Source organism: Argopecten irradians, chromosome 6, assembly GCF_041381155.1.
Source record: "Argopecten irradians isolate NY chromosome 6, Ai_NY, whole genome shotgun sequence".
NCBI lineage: Eukaryota > Metazoa > Mollusca > Bivalvia > Pectinida > Pectinidae > Argopecten > Argopecten irradians.
In genome coordinates this window covers 18,044,437-18,058,848 of record NC_091139.1, presented here as the reverse complement: position 1 = coordinate 18,058,848, position 14,412 = coordinate 18,044,437, and positions in this window count along the sequence as shown.

Sequence of the window (14,412 nt, the reverse complement as noted above, 5' to 3'; positions counted from 1 at the left end):
TCGTGTTGATCCAGATCTCTATCGAGGAAGCGTTTTGATCATGGTCAGCAACACGCTTCTACTCTTCTTTTCAGAGTTGTCGTTCCTTACACATGGTTGTTGTTTATGTAAGGAATTATTTTAATTGTTTGTTGTTTACTGTTATTTTAAATGACGCGCGTTAGCGCATGCTGAAATATCTGTACAAAAATGCAGTTTACACACCAGTAAACAACAAACAATAACAATAATTCCTTATATTAACATTTCGACCGACCATTTCATTAAAAGTAAGTTGTCAAATAAAATAAAACTCTATTTTTTTCTATGTTATACGATTGTTGGAACAGTCGGTCAATTGATGGAATCCGGGAACAGCTGGCTTCAATTTGGCGGAAAATGTCAAATTCAGAGTGTACATAAAATATAGTTCCACATTAATTTTATCTTTTTACATCACATTAATACAATATTTGTTAATATATTTTATATGCTGATACATAATTTAAGATTTAGATTACAGTCATACATGCAGTTCATTGAAAAATTTTCAAACGGATACAATAGTCGTAATCGACTGCGCATTCACACTACTTGCGGAAGTCAGTGTTCCGGTGTGTGTATTCTTGCGCAGTAACCACTGCGTTTACGCAAGTGTGATTTCGCAGTTGGTATGGTTACATAGAAAGAGAAAACGGAAATGTAAATATTCATTCTTATTGGAAAATGATGACTTAAAACGAACTTCTAGCCAGTATAACCGGGGCTAATCGTACACACCGGGCTACGCTATTTACGCCCGTGGAAACGCTTCTTTTATATAGAAAAATATCGTCTGCCAGGTAGATACAGTGGATACGTAAGTCATAGTTCCTAAACCATTTCTCATTTTCAGTAGAAGCTTAGCAAAGATTTATAGTTTTGAATTGAAATACAGTGTTTAAAGAATACATTCAATTCACGTTTTCGCATTGTAATTCGGTGTATTCTGATTATATAGCCACCTGAAAACAGTTCAACACTTAAACTGTGAAGAGCGAAATTAAAGTTTTGGGGAACATTCTCGTTTATACTCTGTGAACCAATCACATTCTAAGCACGAATTATTTAACATGACGGTTAAGCGTCTTAGAACTTCGAAATCCTCAAACGAGACTTACAAGTTTGACCGGTTTCGTTCCAACGTCGTATTGAATTTGACGTCAGGTTCGTACCGTTGTCACGAAAATAACTTTCGACTGAAGAAATTATATTTTAAGAAGTAATATCCACTGTCTCATTTATTTTAAGTGTTCCGTATGCGTACAGCTATACCAGTCTAGCGTTTTCGCATGCGTAATTAGAAAATTTTGTGATAACAGTAACATTCAACGGGAAAAAGGTCACCTAATCATTGAAATCTGTGATAGTTTTATGAACTAAATCGAGCTTTAGCTCTGTTTCTCGGTTAGATATATCATTTCTTTGAATACATGACAAAAATTACGTTTGATTGGATCCCGTGTCATCTGGAAAATCCTGTTGATATTACTTCTTTGACCCTTATAATGTTACACATATATACATGTGTAGTAACTTTCAAAGAATTTTTCATAAATTTGACATTTTAGATTTGTCTACCATTCAAGATAGACATTGATAATTTTTGGAGTTGGTGGATATCATATAACATATATTAGCAAAGAATATAGTTACTGGCATCGATAATTACCAAGAATACCATTTTTTGACGGGATATTCAAGGGTTTCTTTCATTTTCACGTTTATATGCGATGACAGGTGTCGTCTGCTGACGGAGAAACTAGCATTGATTGACAAATAATGGTCAACGAAGACACCATTTGGTCGATATTCTGAAGAAAATAGTACAATAGTAATATATTATGTAGACTGTTTCCATGTGGTACGAAATCATGCTTTCTTACTATGCCAGTTTGCTGTCACCATTTGTGGATCGTGACCACACATAGGTTATGGCGACTGTCGTCGACAAAATGTGCAAGACACTTGTTCAATCGACGCACATGGATTTTATCTTTATTGTACAATTTGTCCCGTTAAAAGACCTTGCTGTAATTAAATCCCTACCAACACTGCAGTTAAAACTAATGTGCGAATTCTATAATTTCTAGCGAAATTTGTTCTCGTGCGAATGTTGGTTTCCATCATTTTGCGCCTCTTTGTGGTATATATCTAGAAAGTATAATAAGTATAGTTTATAAAGCATGCATTTCATGCTGTATGCGATGGGTAAAGAGTGTTCTATCTAACATGAAATGGCCAAATCGAAAGACAAAAATAGTAGTTTCTCCTCTACTATGTTATCAATGCTATTTTGGGAGGATTTGTAACTAGAGAATGCGTCCAAACAGTCTTCGCATGGGGCGCTGTTGTCGATGAAATAGACAATCACGTGTCATTTTGTGTGGTGAATGAACGATCGATTGCATAATTTCCAATCAATAGGAAGCTAGATCGATAACTGTATTGGATGAGGTACTGTAAGCACCGAGTTTATGCTTTACTGCCTACAATCGGATCAGGATTCTTTCATCTACACCTTTGTGAACCTTCAATATGGCTATGTCGGTAAATAGCCATGGCCATACGGCAGCAGATACAAGTCGAGTTGCCATGGCGACTTGATGGCGTACATTTATGTATCAATGTCACTGGAAATGATTCCTGGAGAGATCATTAATTGTGTATTGTATGCATGAAACTTTTCTCGGTTGCTAAATATAAATTGATCAAAGAGATTGATTTTGTTTGCCATACCAACTGTCATTTAATTGAACGGACAATGTAGTTTACATCCAGCACAGATCAGTGCTAGAAATGAAGCGATAATGAGCTAACAATACACTGGTTGTGATGACTGTTCACCTCTATGTCCGTTGAATTAATACGCCCGCTGTGTAACTTTTAATTTTACAATTGTACAATATCCGAGAATTCCAAACATCTGTCGGGGACATTTGCTGAAACATTAAAGTGAAAAAAAACCAGCCATGGTAAGCCACCATAGAAATGTAAATGAAGCTATATGTTACAATAGGCGAGCACATCAATCAATGGTTGTTATTCGGGTGTGATGCTCTTTTATATCACTCGGAGTCCTGATTGCATTGAATTTTGTAATCATCATCCAGCCAGATTCGGATTTCGATTTAGCAGTTGTCAATGGTAAACGAGATTTTATCGGCGACTGGTCCGTTTTTCGATTTCACCAAAATTACATGCCGAAGCGCTGACAATGTTATACGAGTGATAACGTCTTGAATTTCAGTTGATTTGTCACTTTACGTAAAACAGCTGAAATCGCACGTGGCGACCGCAGAATCTAAAAAAAAGCCAGACTACAGTTTCATGAACATTATCTAACCTAATAAAATTCCTTTACGGTTGCTTTGTAGAGGAAGTCATTGCAATTCGAAATAGTTTTGCAAGCACTTTCTATGACGCATCCAGGAAATTGCGATAATGAATATCAATGTTAATTTGTACAGGTAAAGAATTTTTTAATGATTATGTAATTTTTGGAGTGATTTCTCTAATTTAGAAGAGTATAAAATCACATGGACTACTTCAGCTAATGTACGAAACACTTTAAATATAACAGTATGTCTGTTTTTGAAACGAAAGGAGTTTTGAACTATGTAAAATTGCAACCCGCAGCGAGGTCATTTCGTATTTTGTCGCCAAGATGTGTTAAGCAATGGACCGCGACAAGTATCGCCCCCTTGCGGACGGCAGGGGGTAATAACTCACTTCGATCTCCCATTGAATGAAATACTAATATTTGAATCATTGGAAATTAATGGCTGATATATCCAAGATAGAACAAATAAGCTAAAATACGCATTTATAGAAGGTATAATATACATAGAAAATGAAAAGATGGCTTTTATTTAGGATTTTTTAATAAGGATATTTAAAAATGCTCCACCGCCGACAGAGCGTAAATGATATTCATCATTTGAACAATAATTAGTGTTTAATCGTGTCTAATTAACACAAAAAATATCATAAAATAATTGATTTTGCCTTTGGGTCATACGCAATCAGTACTTCATTCCATATAGGATATAGTGCCACGGATTTTTTTTTTGGGATGCATTTTTTTTATATTCTTAACTTGAAGTAAAATTAGAAGCTCAAACTTTTCAATGACGGTAATGGTGTAAAGTAAGTAACATTTGTAACTGAAGAAAAATACTAAATCGTCTGCTGCTGTTTTAGATAGTGAAAAAATACCATTTGTCAGCAGAGGAACATCTTTAAGGCTGAACATTTTTTATATCAAGCCTAGACCATATTCTGTATGTAGATCTAGACAAATCGGTTATTTATAGTTATGATATGAGACAGCTATCCAGACGGTTAATTTACAAGCAATAAGATATTGGTGTCCTGGATACATGCAAAGAACACGTATGTTTTTGATGGATCGCTTGTCCTAATCACTGGCACATCTTGTCCATGGTTAACCTATCTGTACGAGAAAATGTGTGTCGATTCCCAGGGATTTGCGGTCTGTCGGGAAACGGAAAGTTAAATTTCATTATCTTATCCAATAATTCATCTTTAATGTCACAGCGCATGTGATTTTGTAACGACGGAATTTAAAGGGAAATGTGACATCCGTTTCATCTAAAACTTTTTGTCCAACTCGCGAATTATGGGCGAAAACGATTGCACAAACCAATCTTTCGATCATATATCCATCTAAGCATTATACGTTAATAGGTAGAATGTCATTTATCATAGTTCTCGGAAAAACGGCCTTTCTTACATCAATCTGTACAATTGTACAATTGAGTTTATTGTCTTGAAAAAAAAACTTTCTCAAGTTTCATAAATGTACACTTTTATGTAGGTTCACCCTAGTCTAGGTGTTGTTATTAGATTTTGGGACAAATCGGGAAATGCCATTGACAACGGTAATGATTAACAGTATTGTAACAACTGTAAATGTTTTACTGTAATAGCTCAGAAGCTAATTTGTTTCCCCTGAAAACTCATGTTTTCTACATGTATTAAATAAGTGATAAATTATTCCCAATAACTAGTGCCCATGCATGTTTCCTGGAGTACCTGGTATGTTATTCAAATTGTCAGTGAAGATTATTCCGAACTATACTTTTACTCATTTCATTACTCATATTATCATATATGCGAAAGATAAAAATGACTATAGAACACGATTGGAATTGGAATTACGTTTTTACATCTGTGGTAGATGCGCGTGTTGATACGATGTCCGTGTCAGCTATCGAACCGAAGCCCGCCAGGATAAAAAACTTATCAACCCCCCCAGCCCCATGGCATCCATGGAGCGAATCGATAGAGACTAGATCGGATCAGGTGCTGTCTTCACACGTAATTTGGTCGTGGTTGTCACGACAACCGAGTAACTAAGATGATAACCACAAAACCAATAGCAACCTTAAAGAACAAGGTTTTTCATGTGTATGGCATTTATTAATCATCGCATAGTCAGACATATTATCGCATAACTAATGTCGTAAACGGTAGGTCATTTTTGTTTCTAGGTTTTACGAAGCATTCTTTTGTCAGTGTCACGTCTTTATGATTCTTTGCTTCTTATATGCTTTATTCTATATTCAGAAACGACTAGCATATATGTAGATTCCCAATACGTAGAGTATTTTTTTGTGCATGAAGCATGTATTTTAATTAATTTTTTCCTTGGAAGAATTATGGACCGATTCTATTCGAGATGGCAAACGATGATTAATTAAATGAGTTGCCAAAATGTGCTATACCTGTGCTTTAAGTGTGGTAGGTATGTGTGAGTTGTCCCAGGAGTATGTGTAGACACGGTTGCGATGACATTCTGCTCCAGATAATGGTTCCAGCTTGATGAACTCAAGTAAAACTCAAAGACATAATTGCTGTCTCTTACGATAAATTTATTGGACCAATCCTAGAAGAGCACTTGTGTCGGGTTTACAAATTAAAGACAGAGGAGTTCTAGTCAGTAATATAGGGTAGTGTTGTTATCGTACACAAAATAGATAACAGGACACTATTTTTAACGCATTAAAATAAACAAGTCGCTCACCAAGCACGTGCTGCTTATAAGCATATGACGTCATTCTCAAAATGATTGATAACTATGAAAATTAAGGATACAGAAAACTCGGTGGAGCTTCTGTATGACACTAGTCGTGCTTTTAGATCCTGTGCTTAAGCCTGACAGATTGATTGATGGGGCTTAACGTCTAGATGTTCCGGTTACAACAGAGTTGAGGACACTTGTGTGAATGGATATGACAGTTAATCAAAAACACAAGTGTTACAACAGTCAACATGTTTAGAAGGACACGTCTTGACAGGCGACTTGCTGGATGGTAATTTTTACAGAGTTGCTATTGTTACCTATTGCGAATTCCGCTACCACAGAGGAAGGGAACCGTTGTTTAGCTACTGATATAAGGAATTTCACCACCACTGAGGAAGGGAACCGTTGTTTAGCTACTGATATAACGAATTCCACCACCACCGAGGAAGGGAACCATTGTTTAGCTACTGGTGTAAGGAATTCCACCACCACTGAGGAAGGGAACCATTGTTTAGCTACTGATATAAGGAATTCCACCACCACTGAGGAAGGGAACCATTGTTTAGCTACTTGTGTAAGGAATTCCACCACCACTGAGGAAGGAAACCGTTGTTTAGCTACTGGTGTAAGGAATTCCACCATTGTTTAGCTACTTGTGTAAGGAATTCCACTACCACTGAGGAAGGAAACCGTTGTTTAGCTACTGGTGTAAGGAATTCCACCACCACTGAGGAAGGGAACCATTGTTTAGCTACGGGTGTAAGGAATTCCGCCGCCACTGAGGAAGGAAACCATTCTTTAGCTACTGATGTAAGGACAAAGTGACCCTACAAGTTATATTTAAACAGGACTTGAGCAAATTGCAAGACCAGAAAGATACCTACAAATACGGGTGTATTGTTGTAAGTAAACGAACTGTCAGAAAAAAACGCGTGTGTATCTGTAATAAACCTCGGCATAGGATGGACTTGTAGGGTATCCCGAGGCCTATAGCAAAGACCCTTCTCCTATTTTAACCCCTAACCTTCCCGAACATGCGTAAAGCGAACAGTAACAGGAAGGTCGAGCGACGCCAAGCGGACGATAGCAGAACTAGAGGCTGGGGTCTATGAAGTGAGGAATTACCACTGGACATAACTCTGTCATTTGATATGATATCAGATGATAGGAACACATCTTGGCAAATCATTCATACGGTATTGTTCGAGCATATCACAAATTTAGACAGCTTACAAATTACTTGGCATTTTTCAATATAGTGTCATAGACAAAAATGTTTACAACCATCACAACACACGAATGATTTACGGGAAAAATATTTTCCAATATGATATTAATTCACATTTATAATACATACATTCACATCAAGTGTACAAAATCGATCAAAATAATTTTGGGACCAAAATACCAGCATGTTAATCAATCAACGGATTTCCAATCGAACGATACATAAGTTTCTAAAAATATGTCGTACTTTCATGAACTGAAAACTGCGATGTTCAATCTTCAATTAAGAATAGTCTTCCAAAGCAGTCACTATAAGACATCATGAGAATTACCATGCATTCGTCATCGAATTTTGAAGTTTTTTTCTCAAATTAGATGTCTTCTGAAGAACAAAATCCTTTCTACAATCACCATGAATACCTATATCAGTTCAAATCTACTTAACAACAAGCGATTACGTAACAAAACCAACCTAACTTATCTATGAACTTTCAATTCACTCCTATGTTTTCACTCACTGGTATGTAAATATACATGAATTTCAATTCAATAAAATGTAGAGATAATTAAAGCTGTATAATGTGTGTTCGATAAGTAAGCATGTATAACATTGTAATTTTTAAAAATATATATCAGCTGTACAGACCAATGACCAACAGTGGGTGTATATAATAATTACAATAAAAGATAGATTTACAACAGTTTTTGAAGCCATCTCTTCTGAAATGTTTCTCAGAATTTGAAAAATAAAACGTTATTTTTAGGACAAATTATGTTTAGCGTTTAAACTTCATTCACACTCAATCTGGAAAAGTTATTATGAAATGCTTTAGACTTAGTGGGCTGATGTTGATGTAGGAGTTAATGCCGAATTTGGATGGAAAAATCAGCTTAATGTATCTATTAAGAACTAATTATAACTTTATAATCTGTGGAATCTCTTAAACGCTTTACAAAACCTTTTGCATGATTCCAAAAGTTAATATATTCTTTAGTACAATCATAATGTACGTATGTATAGAGAAGTATCAACTTGAATTTACAAGTCAATATTGATAGACAAAACATTTTTCTCTCTATGCTTAATTCCAAAAATAGTACATTTAAGCTGAATACAAAACAATCATTAAGGTAGGCCCAACACCAAATTACCACCATCCACTATCGACTTATGTAATATCCATAACATCGCTTAATAATTAAGCAGTAAAATGTTAGCAAGTCATTTCGTTCATTTTGACAATTATGCAAGTTAATTAATCCATAGTGCCAGAAACCGGATGTATGGACAAACACTTTATTTGTTTAAAAACGAGATGACATGGTAAGGTGTTTTTAACTAACTGTATCTCTAAATATCCGAGAACAGGCCATTTTATGTGTAGATCGTAACCTCAAACGGAAATTTAAGGGTTACTTTCGTTACCAATGAATATGCATTACGCACGAAACAAAAATCATAACCAGCAGCTTACGACAGAAATATACAATACGAAAATACATTTGATTTCAAGAAAAAATCATTTGAAATAGCAAGAATTGCTTTTGAGCCAAACATTCAAGGGGATAGGTTATTTTGGAAAGTAAATGGATCTGAGTTTCACATGTCTTCATTCTATTATTCACGTCTTTGGCAATAAGTATTTTCAAAGACTATATACTTATACAATATAGGTTTTACCCAGCATATACAGCCGAAATGTGTGCCCCATGACACTTGACACAAATCCTACAATATCGCACAACCTCCCTTCTCCTTGAAGGGATTGTCACTGGGCCTTTGGAAGCCCTTTAGCAAAGCGTCCTCCTCCGAGTGTTGCTCACAGTACTTCTCGATGTCGTAAATACACTCAGAAACACGCACGCGCTGGATGGCTGCCTCCAGGCGGAGCTGCTCTACCAACTTCCGTTGCTGCTGAAGACCCTCTTGAAATTTATTCATTGTCTAACTGAAAAAGAGAGGTAAAAATTAGTTATGAGTTCTGTACCTTAAAGGTGATAAAAACAGAAGGGACATGGAAAATGAGATAATAGGCTAGAAACATTTGTATGTCCTATTTAAACATATATCAGTTTGATATTTGCTTATATTTTGTCTCTAAATGGTATTTTTTTTTATCGGATCATGCGTGTATTATTACTACTGTACATGTTATTCTATTTTCGTACGGAAAGCCCCGAAATTTTGTCGAATAAATCCGTAAAACTCATTACAGAACTTTAAAAAATAAATTAGCCTAACCCTTTCTGTGCGATGTCCTGAAGGATTAAGTTACGATTAGGAAATAGTGGTGTGTAGTACATATATAAGGCGGGATAAGGGTACGTTTGTCGCGGTATGATTGGGTTTTAGAGAGGGTATGAAGGGTGGCGGGGTCTACTTTTATAAATATGCATTATATGTATGTACTGTACATGTAGTATGTAGCTCATTGTTTTTTGGGTGTAAAGTTATATTTCTTCATGTTGAACTTTAAAGTCTATGTTTAGAGTTTTAATTTACAGACATAGGTAAAGCGCAACCCCCTCGAACCTGAATTGACATACGCACACGATGTCAAATGGCTTTTGACATACTGAACATAACAAATTTATAGCCCAGAATATGACGATCATAATGAGTAAACGATCTTTTTTATTTTATCAGGGTATGTTATAGATTGTTAACTATATACGAATACATTTCCACTCATCAATATAGCAACTACACGTAGCGCGACAGTTTTAAATATTTATAATCGCCAATACCGAAACACTCCCCAATTGAATTTCCCGGCTATTGCCACAGCTGTTTATCTCAGATGACGTCACGAATCTACGGCCACCTGGTGATACCAGGGGCGCTAAGCGATGCGATCGTTCTACAAAAGGGTCGTTGTAGACTTCGTTTCAAACACATTTTATTGAAATTACGTCTAGGACAACCTGTATTTTTTTGGGGAAATTATAAAGTGCATCACAATAAACAAATACATTGTATCAACACAAAAATCGCATATTTAAAATCTGTTTTTATCACCTTTAAGCAGGAACGGGGCAAGGAATTGTATACAGCGGATTGTTAAATGTACACCAACTTCTTTTCGCGGTGACTTATTTTCGCGTTTTCATGCTAAGCTTCTATTTCGCGGCTATTAATTTTCGGGTTTTTAGATATTACTTTACCTATGTTTGACATTTCTCCGCGACGATTTATTTTCGCGAATTCCACGTGGCCGGGAAATATGATCTCACGCGAAAATAAGTTTGTTTACACTATACTAACATATCCCTTATAAATATTGGAGGTACCACAAAGACATAGGAATAAAGATGGAACTTACTTTTTCATAGGAAATTTTTTTTTAAATAAGAATAACTTTTCGGCATTATATTTTTGTCGGTTGTACTTGAGGAAAAAAACCAATCCAACTATATCAGAGTTCTATTGAACGAAACCATTGTTCTATGAACGAGGTGAAAGAACTGTGCTGTGTTTCGATTTATTTATATGAAGATTGAAAAGCATGCGATGGGTTTAGTTTAAGTTAGAATTTATGTGTGCTTTTTAGGGTTATAAAAGAATACTCATGGAAGATACCGGTACCGAAAATAACCAGCAGGTGGCCCAATATGGTTAGATATTTTAATACCATTGCTTAAGTTTTGTTTTATTATCAAAACAGTTTTCAGAAACTTTGATTCTGCTCGAAAATGAACGAGAAGCTGATATGGCAGATACTTAGTTGAGAGACCGAAAGTGTTTTCATTTGAAACGGATTTTTGGAATCCCTCGTTTTATTACACATTACATCACGAGGGCTTCAGCTGCCGACCTGTTCGATCTACCTGGGTATCGTGCCTAAGCGAATAAAAATACACGATCTTGAAACCCGATAGGGCAGGAATACTGAACAATACATCACGAATCATTTAATCAATGCCTTGACATCTGCACGCGATCTACTGAAGTACCGCTTTATCCCTGCCACAAGGGTATCGAACGGTAATTTTATATGTAAACAGGCATGGATATCAATTATGTATTATGACAATGGAGAAAACATACCAGGGGGCAGCTATCATTGACCAAGGAGTAAACTTCTGCCATGGGCCAAAAGTACCTGGCAATGGCGATAATTCATGCCGTACAGGCGGTCACATCGTGATAAGTTAAAGATAAAAGTAGTGAACATAAAATATCACAGGATGTGGACACAGAACCGTGAATAAATATAATCTATAATTTAATCAATTTCCATTCACATGGCATGTTGTAGCTGTTGTAATAAAACATAAGTGAATAATCTACACAAAGTTTTGAACTTGTTATTTTGTATTTACCATGTAATTTGATACTCTGGCCACGTGAACTAATAATCACGTGCACGTGTTTGGCATTTAATGTGGAATGAAACTGGCAGTTTATGGACTTAAACAGTTGTCATGTTTGTGACGCTGTTTGAGTGAGATAAACATTACACCTCTCCTTGACAAACTGTTTTCTTCAGCAACTTGTTCACAAATCTTTACCTTTTCAATGAGATTTTATTTTAACAAGCACAAAAAATCTGTATTTCGATAACTTTAATGCCATAGTTGTTACTGGTCATGACAATCATACGTTTGTGTATGACTAGATGACTTTAATATCTTTGCAGTATCCTCAAGTTATTTAAGTTTTCCGGAGTTCAGATATTTTAATGTGCCAACATACTTCAACAGATGTTATATTTACTGCTGTCATAACTGCCATTTTATATACAAATTACATTATCAGTAGATGAACCTCTTATAGTTTACAAAGAATACTTCAACTATTTGTTTGTTGATAAAATAAGAGGTAGTTCATGACATTATACGTAACAATGTCCGGAATTGAGATTCATTTTGAATTCGGTATGAAAAGAAAAACATAGTTAGGATGGTAGTTTATGATTGTAATGATGCATATCACCAGGAACTTCTGGTTAATTTGCAATTATTGGAATCCGTGAGAAACATTTCTATGAAAAATTATTTGGCTTCCTGGGCATAATCCATTCAGGATATCAATCAATGACTAGAATAATTCTGAATTGCCTAAAAACGAATTTTGAATGGTATGTATGCAGGACAAAGACTATTTTACAATAAGTTTTTATTTATAGTTTTTTCCTTCTCATTTTACCATTGACTGTAATATAAATGCTCTCTTTTATTTTCCTCAAAACGTTCACTGGAACAGCCAATTAACCTTTTTGCTTAACATAAATAACTTAATCTCCTGGTGATAGAATATCAATAATATACAAGTCCTCCTTCAAATTCCCATTTTTACTACTGGTTAATGTTAGTTACCATTTAGACAACTTCATATTGTTGTGAGAATATCGATACACAAAACCCTAATTGAATACTGGTTTAATCTTCAACTTTCAAATTCTTGGAAACTGAGAACTGGTCATAGAAATGTATGTATTAGTCGTTAATTGACGGATCTGTAGATGACATCTCGCTTGTAAAACGTGAGAGTCAGTTTAAAAGTCGATACATAAGCAAGTTCAAAAGTTTAAAAGAATGAGTTGATGTATTAGAAAGTTTAAGATTGTACAATTGTATTTGGTGTACATGTATTTATATCTACATGTACCTGATAATCATATTTATTTCAGCTTATTTTTTGCAGCATCATAATGTGTACCAATTTTTATTACATGTATAAATGTGATACCGATACCAAAAAGATCATTCAAACTAAAATGGTATGTTTTAAGCAACTAGTATCCCGAAGTAAACAAACTTCCAGACTACCGAACTATTTTACTATACCATGAATAAAATATAAGCACACGTCATATGAAATGATCCGTTGTCACATTAGAGCACAGATGTGAAGTTATAACTTCCTGAATGACAAATGTATATTTTAGCCACTTTTCGCTATTTATTGTGGCGACACATATTTTAGTAAGTGGTGAACACGCTTTAGTCCAACCTACCGAGTTCTATCTGAAACTAGGAATACCGTATATCAACTGAATACTTAAATTTAACCGAGCATTGAAAGATTGTTGATATTTGATTAAAACCACGTCATAAAAACAATGATTATGCGAAAAACGTTAAACATGGTGCATATATAACTATATCTATCTTGATACTCTAAACCAAGCCTTAACACTATAAAAATTGTGAAAACTCCCTATTCGTCTTTCCATGACCTCTACTTAACCTTTGGTCTTAAATGTTTAAGATGTGTATTAAGCATCATGTATTGCACACTATAATTCCCCTCAATGAATATCACTATGGCTTCAAAATTGTTGTTTCTAACATAACGATCTTATCAGTTCTATATAGTGAAAGCTGGTCAGCAGTATCTATAGAAACGTTACAAAGATTTGGTTTGATAATTCTGTCCTGCACTTATCTGTAACAACTATGAGGAGATAATCTAGTATTAGAAGTCTGAGAAAATTTTATCAATAACCTTGGGTCTGTTGGCTAGCCTAGCACTGTCTATAAGAGCGTATTTTGGGTCTCCTAACAAGTCTATATCTAGCAATGCCTGTGAGAGCGTTTACTAAGTCATGAGCATATCCTATTCATGGATACTTTCTTATGTGTTTTGTAACTTGTTCCCTATTTTTAAGTTCTTTGTAGCGATCTTTGATTTCATTTTTGATCTTTGATTTCATTTTTGTATTAAACTGATTTCGTTGTCTTTTATATCCATGATTCTATATACAAAAAACAGCGATCACCATTTCCTGTGAGATACAATTCAATCTGACATATCAATACTGCACTTCAACAAGATTAAGCTTTTACGTATACCTACGATCTACAAACGTATACGAGGCTAAAATCAAAAGGACTGCTAGCACTGATCACATTACGACAGTTCATGTTTTCACATTTGGACATAATTTAGATCATTTACATACATGATTTGCAAAAACAAATTGCGTAACAAACTCCATCACGATTTGCGTTAACTCTTTAGGTGTGATCAGTAAATACACTACTAGAGAAATCGATGTAGATTCTGAACTCCGGCGCTGTTGATTTGTTACGTATGTTATTGAATGATTTTCTAAGACATAGATAAGTGGGTAAACAATATACTTTTTACGAAAAAGAAGTAAGGCCTTGAG